The 14,801-nt window shown below is 38.0% G+C and overlaps 1 protein-coding gene and 1 non-coding gene across 2 annotated transcripts in view; one reads left to right on the top strand and one right to left on the bottom strand.

Moving 5' to 3' along the window:
* Window positions 1–14,782, bottom strand: part of ZNF518A (zinc finger protein 518A) — a 118,704-nt gene extending 103,922 nt beyond the window's left edge. The window contains exon 1 of the mRNA XM_035268606.3: window positions 14,734–14,782. The gene's annotated coding sequence lies outside the window, so the exon portion shown is untranslated. The remainder of the gene's footprint in view (window positions 1–14,733) is intronic.
* LOC118146504 (U6 spliceosomal RNA) lies at window positions 718–821 on the top strand. Its single transcript, XR_004732364.1, has one exon. It is a non-coding gene; the product is annotated as a U6 spliceosomal RNA (small nuclear RNA).
* Window positions 14,783–14,801: the final 19 nt, after the last annotated feature.

Here is a 14,801-nt window from a genome sequence, read left to right as displayed (position 1 = left end):
AACTTTATAGATTCAATGTAATTCAAATAAAAAGTCCAGCAAGCTATTTTGTGGAGATCAACAAATTCAGATTTATACAGACAGCCAAGAGACACAAAATAGCCAACATAATACCAAAGAGGCAGAAAAAACTAGGGGAATTAATACTACCTGACTTCAAGGCTTAGCATAAATGGATAGCAATCAAGACAGTGTAGTATTGGTAAAAGAATAGACATATTGATCAATTGAACAGAATAGGGAACCCAGAAATAGATCCACACAAATATACTCACCTGACCTTTGACAAAGGAGCAAAGGCAATTCAATGGAGAAAGGCTAGTCTTCTCAACAATTGCTCCTAGAACAAAAGGCCATCCACATGTTAAAACAATATGTATAGGCACTGACTTCACACATTTCACAACTCATAATTCAAAACAGATCATATACCTAAATGTAAAATGCAAAACTAAAACTTCTAGAAGATAACACAGGAGAAAAATCTAGGTGACCTTGCATTTGGTGATAACTTCTTATACTAGACCAAAAGCACAATTCATGAAAGAAAACATTGATGATCTGGAATTCACTTAAAATTAAAACTTTTGCTCTGTGAAATGCACTGTTAAAAACATTAATAGACAAGCCACAGACTGGGAGAAAATATTTGCAGAATATATATCTGACAAATGACTTGTATTCAAATATACAAAGAAGTCTTAAGACTCAACAACAGTGCTCGCTTCAGCAGCATATATACTAAAATTGGAATGATACAGAGATTAGCAAGGCCCCTGCGCAAGGATGACGTGCAAATTCGTGAAGAGTTCCATATTTAAAGATTAAAATTAAAATTAAAAAAAACCTCAACAAGAAAACAAAGAACTCAATTTTTAAAGTGAGCTAAAGATCTGAGAAACACCTCACCAGAGGAAATATACAGATGGCAAATAAACATATAAGACTATATACACCATACACCATACACCTAAAGACATAATAACACTTTATGTCATTAGGGAATGCAAATTAAAACAACAAGATACCACCACACGCCTGTTAGAATGGCTCAAATCCAAAAACTGACAATACCAAATACTGGGGAGAATGTCGAGCAATGCAAACTCTCATTTATTACTGGTGGAAATGCACAGTGGTACAGCCACTTTAGAAGGAGGTTTGATGGTTTCTTACAAAGTTAAATATGGTCTTACTATAGAGCTCAGGAATTGCACTAATAGTTATTTGCCCAGATGAGTTGAAAACTTATGTTCACATAAAATCTGCATAGGAATGTTTATTACAGCTTTGTTCATAATTGCCAAAAACTGAAAGCAACCAAGATGTCCTTCTAAAAGGTGAATGGATAAATAAATTGTAGTATATCTACCCATGCAGTGAAATATTATTTAGTACTTAGCCATTAAAATAAATGAACTATCAAGCTGTAAGACCTGAAACAAACTTAAGTACATATTGCTTGATAAAAGAAGCCAGCCTGAGCATATCTGAGGTCTCCAATATAATCTTGAGTAGTAACGGTAATAGAAAGTGTCCATCCATCTATATCATGTTGTATATTTTATTAAAATGTTTCTAAATTTAACCATCAATATGTGTTTATGGTTTTTGCATTTGCATTGATGTCAATCATGACACTAAGAGGTGTCTTTCTTTTCCTCTTTTGCGACGAAGTTTTTGTTTGTTGTTGTTTTTTAAGAATCATGAATAGAATTTTAAATAACATCAAACAGATTTTCCTCATCCACTGACCATTAAAATAGCCACATTTTAATATTTGATTCCTTAATATGGTGAGGTACAAGGATATAATTTTACTTGTTGAACTACTGTTGGATTTCTGATGTAAAGTTGTCATGATCTATATTTTAGTATGTTGTTTGATTCAATTTATTGATATATTTAATGTGTTTACATCCAAGTTCATAAGTGAAATGTGGCTATAATTTTTTTTCATTGCCTTGGTATCATCTTAAAAAATTAACAGATCATGTTTCCTCTTTTTTTTTTGAAACAGAATCTCACTGTGTCAGCCAGGTTGGAGTGGGAATGCAGTGGCATGGTCTTGGTTCACTGGAACCTCTACCTCCCAGGTTCAAGTGATTCCCCTGCCTCAGCCCCCCGAGTAGCTGGGATTACAGGTACCTACCACCACGTCCAGCTAATTTTTGTATTTTTAGTAGAGACAGGGTTACACCATGTTGGCCAGGCTGGTCTCAAACTCTTGGCCTCAAGTGATCTGCCTGCCTTGGCCTCCCAAAGTGCTGGGATCACAGGTGGGACCTACCATGCCCGGTCATGTTTCCTCTTTTAAAAAAATGTGATTTTTTTGTGTAGGGATTAGTTGTTTCTTGAACATTTGTTAAAACTGCCTGTAAATCTATATATAGATAATATCTTTATTGTAGAAGGTAGACATTTTAATATTGATTGTTGTTTTTGAATGATTATTTATTTGCTCAGATTTTCTAAGCTTTATTGGTGACTTATATTTTCCCAGAAAATAATCTACTTCATCTAGATTTTACAAATTTATTGAATATCACTATTTGAATTATTCTTCTAAGGCTCTTTAAGTCTCTACTATACCTGTTTTTCTTGTTTTGATCTTTTATGTTTTCCTTATTTTTTTTTTTTTTTTTTTTTTTTAAGACAGAGTCTCACTCTGTCACCCAGATTGGAGTGCAGTGGCACGATCTCGGCTCACTCCAACCTCCACCTCCAGGGTTCAAGTGATTCTCCTGCCTCAGCCTCCAGAGTAGCTGGGATTATAGGTGTGTGCCACCACGCCTCGCTAATTTTTTGTATTTTTAGTAGAGATGGGTTTTCACTGGGTTAGCCAAATGGTCTTGATCTTCTGACCTTCACAACTAATTTTCAACTGTTTGCATTGATTTTTAATTTTATTTCATGTTTGTCAGAGAACATTGTTCCTATAATATCAGCTTTAAAAAGGAAAATACAGACAAATTCTCATTCTGTCACCTAGACTGAAGTACAGTGGCATGATCACAGCTTATTGCAACCTTGAACTCCTAGGACCAAGCAATCCTCCTAGCCTCCTGGGTTGCTGGCATAACAATCATGTGTTACCATGCCCTGCCAACTAATTCATTTTTTTTTTTAAGAGATGGGTGTCTTTTTAGGTTGCCCAGGCTGGTCTTCAACTCCTGGCTTCAAGTGATCCTCGTGCAGGTTTGTTTCACGGTTATATTGTGTGATGTTGAGGTTTGGGATATGATTGAACCCATCACTCAGATAGTGAGCATAGTAACCAATAGGTAGTTTTTCAACCTTTCCTTCCTTCTTCCCTCCCCACTCCTGTAGTCCCCAGTGTCAACTGTTCCCATCTTTATGTCTAATCTTTTTTTTTAAATAAGCATCCTTCTATTTGCTGATGCCATTACAAAAACCAATTACATTAGCAATAAAAAAGTGTTTTCTTGAGTTGAAGTCAGAGGCAGTTACTTCCCAAAATGTTAAGGAAAACAGTGCACACAAACAATGTTTAGCTCCCATGTATAAGTGAGAAAGTGGGGTATTTGGTTTTCTGTTTCTACATCAATTTACTTAAAATAATGGTCTCCAACTGTATCCATATTACTGCAAAGGACATAAGTTCTTTCTTTCTTATGGCTGCATAGTATTCCACAGTGTATATGTACCACATTTACTATTTTTAATTGAAGCTAAAAACTTTTAAAAATGCTTTCAATTAAATTGTGACAATGCTTTTTTTATCAGTATTTTTATTGTGTGCTTATTGAAATATACCTTTTTGATTTACGTAGACATGTACTCAATTACATATCATTTATATATTATTTTTGTATTATAAAAAGAAATATGTAAGCAAAACAAATCATTTAAGGTATTTCTAAAATTTCTTCACATTTAAATTCATGTTCAATCACTGTTACTCTGTAGCACAAATATCTGTTTTTCTATCCAGCAGAAAAACAGATGTACCATAAAGAAAGTTTGTGATGCAGCATTTTTTAAAAAGTGCTTCACTATTAACCTCTTGGATTTTCTTATAAATTGCTGACACTGGCCCAACGGGTTTTAATGCTGGATATGACTAAGAGTAAAGAGTAAATTAGTATTAATTCTGCATCAATATGGATCTAGATAAAATTTGGGGCTCTGTAAGCATAGAAGAGGAAAGTGGATACTGGGGACAACTGGCAGTCTCAAAAGCATGGTAGTCATTTCCATGTTATATACACAAGGTAAATGAAGCCCAGAGAAGTAGACTAATTTGCCAGTGACACACAATTACTGCCACAGAGCCAGGATGAAGTCCAAGTATATGCAGCTCTGCAATCCTACTAAAAAACACAAATCTAGATAAGTAATACCAAGTGTTGGGTAACCCCAACACTTTGGCAGACTAAGTCAGGAAGATCGCTTGAGCCCAGGAGTTCAAGACTAGCCTAGGCAACACAGGAAGACCCTGCCTTTACAAAATGTTAAAAATTAGCTGGGCATGGTGGTATGTGCCTGTAGTTCCACTACTTGGGAGGCTGAGGTGGGAGGATCACTCGAGGCTGGGAGGCAGAAGCTATAGTGAGCCATGATTGTGCCACTACACTCCAGCCTAGGAAACATAGTGAGACTCTGTCTCAAAAAAAAGTATGCAAATGTGCTTCTTCTTAAACTCAACAGTTCCTTTAGGACTTTAGTCTAAACATACCAGTACAAATGTGCAAACATATATAGGATCTACATGAGTGAGTCACTTTTGCAGACTTTAAGTTGGAAACTAGTGTTGTAAATAAAGGTGGAAGGTTAGGTGGCAGATACATTGAAATTTGAGAGTCAGTGATAGCAGTATCATTATTGGTGCAAGCAATAGCATCTATAATCACCAAGCACAGTAGTAGTGTTCCCACTAAATCACAGTGTGATTTTGGGAATTTGTCTTGGTAGGCCAGTCTCCAAGATGGTTCTTTGCCATCCCAGAGATTCTGTGAGCTGCCAAGTATCTTTCAAAACATCCTCTTCCTACTTAAACTGTTCATTGGTTTCCACTGATTGCAAGGAGTCTAACTGATGAACTGGCCTCCTCTCTTTTCCTCCAAGCTGACAAGCTGTTACTGCCTTAGGATCTCTGCGTTCCATGTTCATCTGCCTTGATCACACAGGGCCCATTTCTTTGTATCATTCAGGATTTAGGCCAAATATCACTTACCTTGCAGCAGAAACAACCCAGATCCTCCTCCTCCTCCTCCTCCGTGTGTGTGTGTGTGTGTGTGTGTGTCAAGGTCTCCTTCTGTAGCTTAGGCTAGAGTGGCACAATCATGGTTCACTATAGCCTCCATCTCCTGGCCCTTGCCTCAAAAAATAAACAATTCTACCACTTCAGCATCCTGAATTCCTGAATATCTGGGACTAGAGGAACATGCCACCATGCCCAGCTAATTTTTTTATTTTTAATTTTTTGTAGAGACAGAGCCTTGCTATGTCATCCAGTCTGGTCTCATACATCAGTATGTACCATTGCTCTCCTGCATGGGTGACAAAGTGAGACCCTATCTCAAAAAAAGAAAAAATGAGGGAAGGAAGGAAGGGAGGGAGGGAGGAAAGGAGGGAAGGAAGGAAGGAAGGAAGGAGAGAAATAAAAAAAGGAAAACCTCAAACTTTCAGATTTGCCCTGTTAAGGCCACATACCTCCTGTGCAGCAACTAAATACATGAGATTAGTGGAGGCATAGTGTCCAGAAAGATCGTGAGAAATGTTGAGCATTAAAAACATGAGATTTACAGTATAAAATACTACCCTAAACACTGAATACAAAATAAAGGAAGTGATACATTAAAGCCGTATCTATATTTCAGGGTTCACCCAATTTACAATATTACTACTCAGTGGCCAAAATGGGGAAAAAATCAATAATTAATATTTCCATTTAGGTTATACAGAATAATGTCTCCCCAAAGATGTCTATGTCCTAATCCCCCCAAAAATCTGTGAATATGCTACCTTACATGGCAAAAGAAACCTTGTAGATGTGATTATTTCCCCTTGAGATGGGAAAATTATAGTAGATAATGTGGGTGGGTTCAATTTAATCACAAGAGTCTTTATAACGGAAGCATGGATGTCACAATGGAAGAGAGATTTAAAGATGCTAAGATGATGGGTTTGAAAATGGAGGAAGGGACTATGAGCCAAGGAATGCAGGTGGCCTCTCAAAGCTGAAAAAGTTAAGGAAATAGATTCTCTCCTAGAGCTTCCAGGCAGAACACAACCCTCCTGACACCTTGATTTGATCCTTCCAGAACAGTGAGATGATAAATTTGGTGCTTTAAGTCAGTAATTTTGCAGTAATTTGTTACATCAGCAAAAAATGAAATGAATATATCAGTATGAAACACCAAGAAAATAAATAACTAAATATATATTTAAAAATCTCTAAGAAAGAAAATGTCTTAATCTGATGAAGGATATCTACAAAAAACTTACTGCAAACACCACACTTAAGAGCGAAACATTTAATGCATTCTATCTGACATCAGCAACAAGACAACAATGACATTAACACCATTTATATTCAACATGATATTTTGTGTCCTTTCTGGAACACAAAGCAAGAAAAATAAATAAAACCATAAAGATTAGAAAAGAAGAATTCATGGATGATACAATTTGGGATCTAGAAAATTCAACAGAACCTATATGTAGATGATTAAAATTAATATGAAAATTTAGCAAAGTTGCTGCATATACAAAATCAACACATAAAAATTTGTTGCACTCCAAACAAATAGTTAAAAATTTAATATTTAAAGATGATGCCATCTATTATAGCATTAAAATGTGAAATACTAGGAATAAATGTTTAAACAATATGCAAAATATTTGTAGAGAAAACGATAATGCTTTAGTAAAAGACACTAAAGAACAATAAAATAAAAGTAAAAACAAAATGTTCATGAATTGGAAGATGTAAAGTTGTAAAGATGTATTTATAACTAGTTGTTGGGTTAGCAAGAATCATCCTAGAGGGTACAGGCAAGCTCAAACTGGTAGGTGGGTGTTAGGCACCAAGTGAAGTGCACAGAACAAGACAGAGTACCACTGTGGAAGCTGCTGAAACTAGGAGCTACAGGAAACTAGTGTTTCTATGTGTGGCTTGGACAAGGGCAGCTCTGGGCAGCTGCACAGGCAAAGCTTGGGTGGCTGGCTCACTACAGCCAGGGTTAGGGTTGCCTGCAGGGCTCCTCACAATAATGCTTAACAAGAGAGCAGTGACTTGGGAAGGCGTAGTTCATGCCTTTCTCCTGGTTACAACTCTGCCACTCAAGTCTAGAAATTGACACAGTGGCCACTAGCATAATTTGCCTTCTTTAGTTACCTCATACTGGAGAAAACTCTACAGGCCAAGCTAAAGAAAATAAAAGCAATAGAGAATAGAGACCAAGCAATAGGGAATAAAAGCCACCAGGACCAGGAAGGAAAACTTCCTCCTCCTGCAATGTCTCTCCAGCTCCCGCTTCTTAAGAAGATTAACATCATGCCCACTGGTTGAGGAAAAATATTTCAAGGACCCAGGTCCATTTTCATTGATCAGGCAAAAAGATAAATTTGGGGCTGAGAGGCAATCAGTTGATAGCTATTTGATAAATAATGCCTAACAATGATTCATCTGGTAGTAGAAGGTCCATCTCATTAAAACATTTAGAGAAGCAATGAGAAGTAGAACATCTGGATCCCTAATGCTTTTACAGTATGTCACTTATGGTAGGGGAAAAGATTAGTACTCAGGGGGCCCTTCTTCAGGCTAGGTATGATTTAATCTACCAGTAGGGAGCCAAATGTATTCTTAAGGGCATCATTGAAGACCTGTTAAAACCATTTACAGAGGCTGTGACGTTGTCTGTGGTTTGTCCTAAGTGAAGGAGGATGTAGTAAGGGAAATGATATCTAAAAAACCACAATGTGGCATTCAAATTAATACCATGAGTTATTTTGCCTCAATAGACACACATTTGAATAATACAAATGATGTGAGATTTCAGTGATAGACATTCACAGTGACACCTCTTATATCTTCATCAGGGTAATTGCTTCTGTCCTCTAGATCATCCATATTTTTATGTTCACACAATCTCTAGGTAACAGTGCATCTTTAAACATTGCTTTGAAGACTTCCACAAACTGGATATGGAAACTAGTATGCGATGCTCTGAATAGGTACAACTAACAGCCATAGTACTGTGATATTTCTCATGATGACCTTGGTTAAATCTTAATCACATTTATTCAGATGATTGATATCTTATGCCACATTTTTTGCCCAAATTGGCCAGTCCCATCAAAATCCATAAGGGAGTATTTTAAGGTTGTTCATGCATTAAAGTAGGCTACCTGCTGTTTCTGTTTTTGCTTACTTTGCTGTTTTAACGAAATAACAGATTATTGCTTTTTCATGTCCCAGTCCAATATGAGTTAACAGACATAATGACAGGGTTCTACTCCATGCTATTGTTCAGGGACCTAGATTTTTCCTATCTAGTAGCTCCACCTTCCCTAAGAGGCTAAGTCTTCTGAATTCTCCACATCTGGCCTTCAGAAAAAGAAGTCGATATCCATATTTAACCACTACAATCTGAAAAATGACACACATCACTTCTTCTCACATTCCACTGGTGACATCTAGTCATATAATCCTAACTAGGTACAAGGGGATCTGGGGAACATAGTCTAGCTGCATGCCCAAAAATAACAGGAGAAAACTGATACTGGTTGTCACTACTGATCTCTATCACAATTGATAAAAAAGCTTGTTGTATTTTTCAAGTGTTTATTTCTAATAACCACCCCTTTTAGCATGAATAATGCCATGGCTGTACAATTATTTTAGCAAGTTCACATTCTACATTAATTACAAGTTGCCTTTGTTTGCAAGCATTCAGAAACCCAATGCAAAATAGCTCAAATAAAAAGGAGGACTGGCAAAATGTGGTGGCTCACACCTGTAATCTCAGCACTTTGGGTGGATCACCTTAGGTCAGGAGTTCGAGATCAGCCTGGCCAACATGGGGAAACCCCAACTCTACTAAAAATACAAAAATTAGCGGGATGTGGTGGCACGTGCCTGTAATCCCAGTTACTCGAGAGGCTGAGGCAGGAAAATCATTTGAACCTCACAGGCAGAGCTTGCAGTGAGCTGAGATTGTGTCACTGTACTCCAGCCTGGGTGACAGAGTGAGATGCTGTCTCCAAAAAAAAAAGGGGCAGGGTTTATTCACTCACATATAATCAAACCTCAGAAAGGAGAGGCATAGAGCAAATCCTAAGGACAACCAGAATAACAGTGGAATTCTCTCTGGTTATTTTTTTCTCTGCATATATTTATTCATTTATTTAAAACATGTTAGGAGATATGCATTCAGATATGAACATGTCTCTGAAATGGAAAAGTGGTGCAGTCATATTGGAAAATAGTCTAGCAGCTTCTGAAACGGTTAAACATATGTTTACCCTAAGACCCACTAATTTTACTCCTAGGAATATATCCAAGAGAAATGAAAACATATGTCCACAAAAAAATGTGTACATTAATGTTTACAGAAGCATTATTCACAATAGCTAAAAGGAAGAAACAACCCAAAAGTCCATCAGCTGATGAATGAGTAAACAGCCTGTGGTATATCCATATAATGGAATATTTGGCCACAGAAAGAAATGCAGTACTGATATATACTACATTATGGATGAATCTTGAAAACATTATGCTAAGTGAAAGAAGTCAGACAAAAAAGACACATATTATTATGACTTCACTTATAGGAAAAGTCCAAAGTAGGCAAATCTATACAGACAGAAAGATTAGGAGTGGCAGATATAGGGGACCGGGGAGAAACCTAAAGGGCGTGGGTTTCTTCAAGATAATGGAAATGTTTTAGAATCGATTGTGGTGATGCATTATTATGTGAATGATAATAGCCACTCAATTATACACTTTAAATTGGTGAATTGTATGATGTGAATTATATGTTAATAAAATCATTTAAAAGAACATGTAGACATGGACAACAGGTAAAATGGGCATTGCTGTGTTCCAATAATGCTCTATTTATGAAAACAGGCAAATGACCAATTGGCCATCATTTGCTGACCCTTTTATAGAGTAACAAAAACTCTAACTTTTTAGCTGAGCACTGGTTTACCAGAAAATAAAATACTGCCTTTTCCATATGTCTTGCAGAAGCTTGTGTGTTACTTTTGGGAACTATCCTTAAATGAAAGAGTTTGTGCTTTTCTTTGAAACCACTAGTCTTTCCTGTTCACTGGAATGGCTACAGCTCAAACAGTCATCTTAGATCATGAAATAACCTTGGAAAACGGACACCACAGATAGTGGAGCAACAAGATAGGAGGAGCCTGGAATCCCCACCCCATGAATCACTGTACTAACTCTAAACTGATTTCATCCAGAATTCTTTTAAAAAATTAATTTATGTTATGTTTAAATAAATGTATTTTGGAAATTTGGATTACTTCATGCTCATAGCTGAACATAATTCCAACTATTATGACCCTTAAGAAATTAAAAAAACAGCTATGCCTCCTGCCTCCTGGAGGGATCAAGTGGATGTTAAAGCAGGCTCAAATCTGTGTTGTTTTGTTTTGTTTTTTTGACAGCAATTCATTCTTAACATACTGGCCTTTTAAGCTAAAGTCCTACAACTATTTGAGTCATATTTGTAAGAAAAATGTAAGAGGATATATTCTCTAATTAACCAATCCTGTGTTAACTTTAAAAAATCAAATTTCATAAACAGAAGCAGTCCTATATCCCTTATCAGAACAGTTCGTGTTTACTAAATCCTTGTAGCTAAGTATAAGCCCCAGGGCTTAGCCAAAGTCCTGATCACTGTGTATACAGAGTCTGTTGTGGGTTTCCCCGTGAGTTCAGCAGTGTGAATGTTAGCATGTAACATCCTCTGTTCTGCACAACACAAAAATAACAGGTTCATCCAGGTATCCAACTTTCCTTGACAACATTAAAACAATGTCTGGAGAGCTCTAAAAGTATCACTACCAACCTCTGGACATCATATTTACATTTGTTCATAAAGATAAAGGGCTGCAAAGTCACCATAGCATAACTTCTCCTTAAGAGTGTAAGACATAACACAGACCTAATATTCTCATGACCCTCTCCCCAAAACAAGGTATCTTTGTGTTGCAGAGTCACTCTGTCATGGATTGAATGTTTGTGTGTCCCCCAGATTCATGTGTTAAAGCCCTAACCCCAGGGTGGCTGTATTTAGAAATGGGGCCTCTAAGGAAGTAAGTAAGACAAAACGAGGTCATAAAGGTGGGTCCCTGATCTGACAGAATTAGTGTCTTATAAGAAGATACACCAGAAAGTTCTCTATCTCTCTCCCATGTCTCTTCATCTCGGGCGTGTACCAAGGAAAGGCCATATGAGGATATTGCAAAAAGGCAGCCAGCTGCAAGCCAGGAAGTATGCCCCTCACCACAAAGAGAATTGGTCAAAACCCTCATTTTGGATTTTGAGCTTCCAGAATGGTGAGAAAATAAGTCTCTGCATGTAAGCCACTCACTCTAAGGTACTTTGGCCGTGTCAACAGACTAATACATACTCTAAAAAAAGAGTGTGAAGAAGTTTTTGCTTCAGCATCATTTTCCAATTATCCTCTGATAAAATCTACTTTAACACTGGCATGGTCATAAGCTGGTTTTATACTCTAGACCTGATTGAAACTTAAACTTGACTCACTCTCACAGGTGACTTTTGGGGTTATTGGATGCTGCAACTCCTATGACACACAGAACGATTAAACATGGGTTCCTGGGACTTAGGACTTTTGGTACTAAAGGAGGGAAAGTCTCAGGCATATTGGCCAAGTTGGTCACTCTAGATGGGCAATGCATTCTATTCCTCCAGCTATTGCTCCATCTGCAGCCATGCCTTCTCTAATAATCCATACCATACAGATTCTCTCCATACACAAGAGTCAAAAAGGTCTCAGCTAAAATTTCTGTTTTCATGTGACACATATCTGCTGCATGAAACACTCAGGCATTATTTGCCCTGACAAACTATGGCAGTGACTACACATCCCAACATAGCAACTGTCCTTCATTCCTATGCCAAAATTCTCACTGGCCCATCTCTCCTATCCCTGGGATTTCCCAGATGTGAATCACAATACTACTGTAACTCTCAAATCCAGGGAATGCATGTCAAGTTCTCTGGGTATTGCTAAGAACCCCCCTCACTAGACTTGAAGGTGAGTGGGGAAGCATAACAATGGCTCTCCCCAAAACTTCTCCTCATAAACTCATCTCTTTCAACATATTCTTTTAACCCATGAAACTGATGAAAGATTCCAATAGTGGCAAAACCAGTTCTTGGACTGTGGCTGCCAATACAGGGAGCAAAACTGATCAAGGGCCCCAGATGCTTGCGGCACTCTGAATTCCCCAGCCACATTTTCTTCCATAGGCTGCTCCAGCCAGTGACTGAAAGCAGCACAGATATTAAGGCAGGCTGGTTCCTGAAAGGAGGACTCCTCTGACAGGTGATTTTGGCTTGAGGATTTTTAGCAGCCTTTCTAAATCTTGCTTAGGCTGTCTGGTAGTCTAGGATTCTTCCACCAGCCTTCCCTCCCTCTCTCCTTCATTCAGTTTCAGACTTGTATCTCTCCCAGACTTGTTTGGCTCCCTCTCATTCTCTCTCACAGGTGTTGCCTCTAATCAAATTGTTGCACATTTAATCCCATGATAACAACTTCTCATCCGAACCAGACTAATGTAAAGACATTTCTTTGGAAAACATGCATCTTGCCAGCACCTCATTTTGGTGTTTCATAGTTGTTGCTTTTTAATGCTGCTGGCAGAACTTCCAGTTTATAGTTATGCTACTAACCACAGGATGAATGAATGCCATGGTAAGAGAAACAACCAGGAAAAATAATGAGATCTTACATTTCTTGCTCAATCACTCCATTTTTGTTAAAATATGTCTAATTTGTATGAGCATCAAGATGAATTTTTAGTAAGAGTTATCACTGTGGGTGCTGAATATGTGAGCAGGAACATCATAGATGCTAATACCTTTTAGCAGGCAACCAGGCTTGTGCCAGGACTTGGATAAGAAGGCTGTTATATGCTGCCCTGAAGTTTCAAAGTAACGCCAATATCACCATCTCACTTTGTTCCTCATATTTTCTTCTTCCCCGATCCCTTTTCATTTTCCCTTCTATCTTCTTTTTCCTCTTTTGTAATTGCTTTAAAAGTCACTAATAAGCAACAGTGGAAAGCAGAGTACGTGAATAAAGAATGAAGCTTTCTTTTGCAGTCTGAAATGAATTGCTTAAAACTGTACCCCAAAGTAGCCAGAATAAAAATAGATTTTCATACTTGTTCTCCAACATTTCAAGTACCCATACACCCCACATCCCTTGTCCCCTGCAACTCTGTTTTAGAGAAGACTTAATTGTAGCATATTCATATGAAAGTGTAAAAAACATCAATTTTCTCTTTTACTTTCCTGTGAGGATTATAAAACCAAAACAAAGTATCAAAATTTTTGAGAATACCTTTACTCACAAAAACCCAATGCTTTTCTCATCAAACAGGATTTCTCTATGTGATTTGTATTAAGGACTGTCATTTATCAAAATATAACATGCCTTTGCCTTCATTATAACAGTAGGCAATTAAAAAATGTGTTTTACCATAGTCAGTTTGCTTGTTTTTCTATTTTAAAAGGGGATTATAGCAGATATGCAGAAGAGAAAGCAGAGAGAAAAAAAATTATATCACCCACTCTCCAAACACTATCACTGTTAATTGTGATGCATTTCTTGTGACCTTTTTTCTATATGTGATTTGTTTATACAAAAACATAGCCTTAGTGGCTATTCACACCTTATTATTTCAGGATTGGTTATTGTAGAACCAATCTGTTCCAATTGGTTAATTGAACAACATATTGGTTTTCAGTCATACTCTAAAGAAACTGAAGCCAAACAAACACTTGATCTGTTGGAAAGTCCAAGATTACGGTCCTTGGCTCTCTGTTAAGGCCAGGTAGAGTATCTGAAGATGGTGAGAGGCCTCCAGTTGTCTTAGTCATGGATTTAAAAGGGTCTAACCAGAGTTAAAATGCTCCTGAGAGCCCAACAACCATTGACAGCTTCCTCAGGTAACCAGCACTGCAAGGATGGGGAGAATGCTCCAAAGGCAAGGGGTCTGAGAACAAGTGAAATCCGAGGTTCAGGCAGGGGGACCCTGGCACACAGCTAGGCCCTGTGTTCACCATAAAAAGCACAGTGGCTATAGGTTGTGCCCTCTCTAGGCAACCAAGTGCCGAACGTAAAGAGGCTTACCAGGATGCCAAGGGCCAGCGGCTCTGGTTTTACAAAATAAAGTCATCAACCGAGAATGCGGTGTCTGGGTTAGACCAGGTCACCAAGTACCAGCTATATCCTCTCGGTCAAATTTACTTGCCCTCTCCTAGCCTTAGTTTCCCCATATATAAAATGGAAGTGATAAATTTCTGACTGCTGGATTGTTGTAAGGAAGGGATTAAATGGCTTGCTAATGCGAGTGTTTAGCACAATGCCTACCTGCCAGGTAAAACGTGTTGGGGGTGTGTTGGTAGTACCCACAACCTCACTCCCTATCCTACCCGCGCCCCGCCACCAGCAGCCCAGCTGTATCCGCTTCCGGGAATCACTTCACCTCGGTCTCCCTCAGCTGAACGCGGATCCCTCCGCGTCGCGTCACTTCCGGGAGACTCTGGCCGCGGC

The sequence above is a fragment of the Callithrix jacchus genome, chromosome 12 (genome assembly GCF_049354715.1).
Source record: "Callithrix jacchus isolate 240 chromosome 12, calJac240_pri, whole genome shotgun sequence".
Lineage (NCBI taxonomy): Eukaryota > Metazoa > Chordata > Mammalia > Primates > Cebidae > Callithrix > Callithrix jacchus.
The sequence above is the reverse complement of the archived record's forward strand: the minus strand, read 5'-3'. Positions and strand labels throughout refer to the sequence as shown.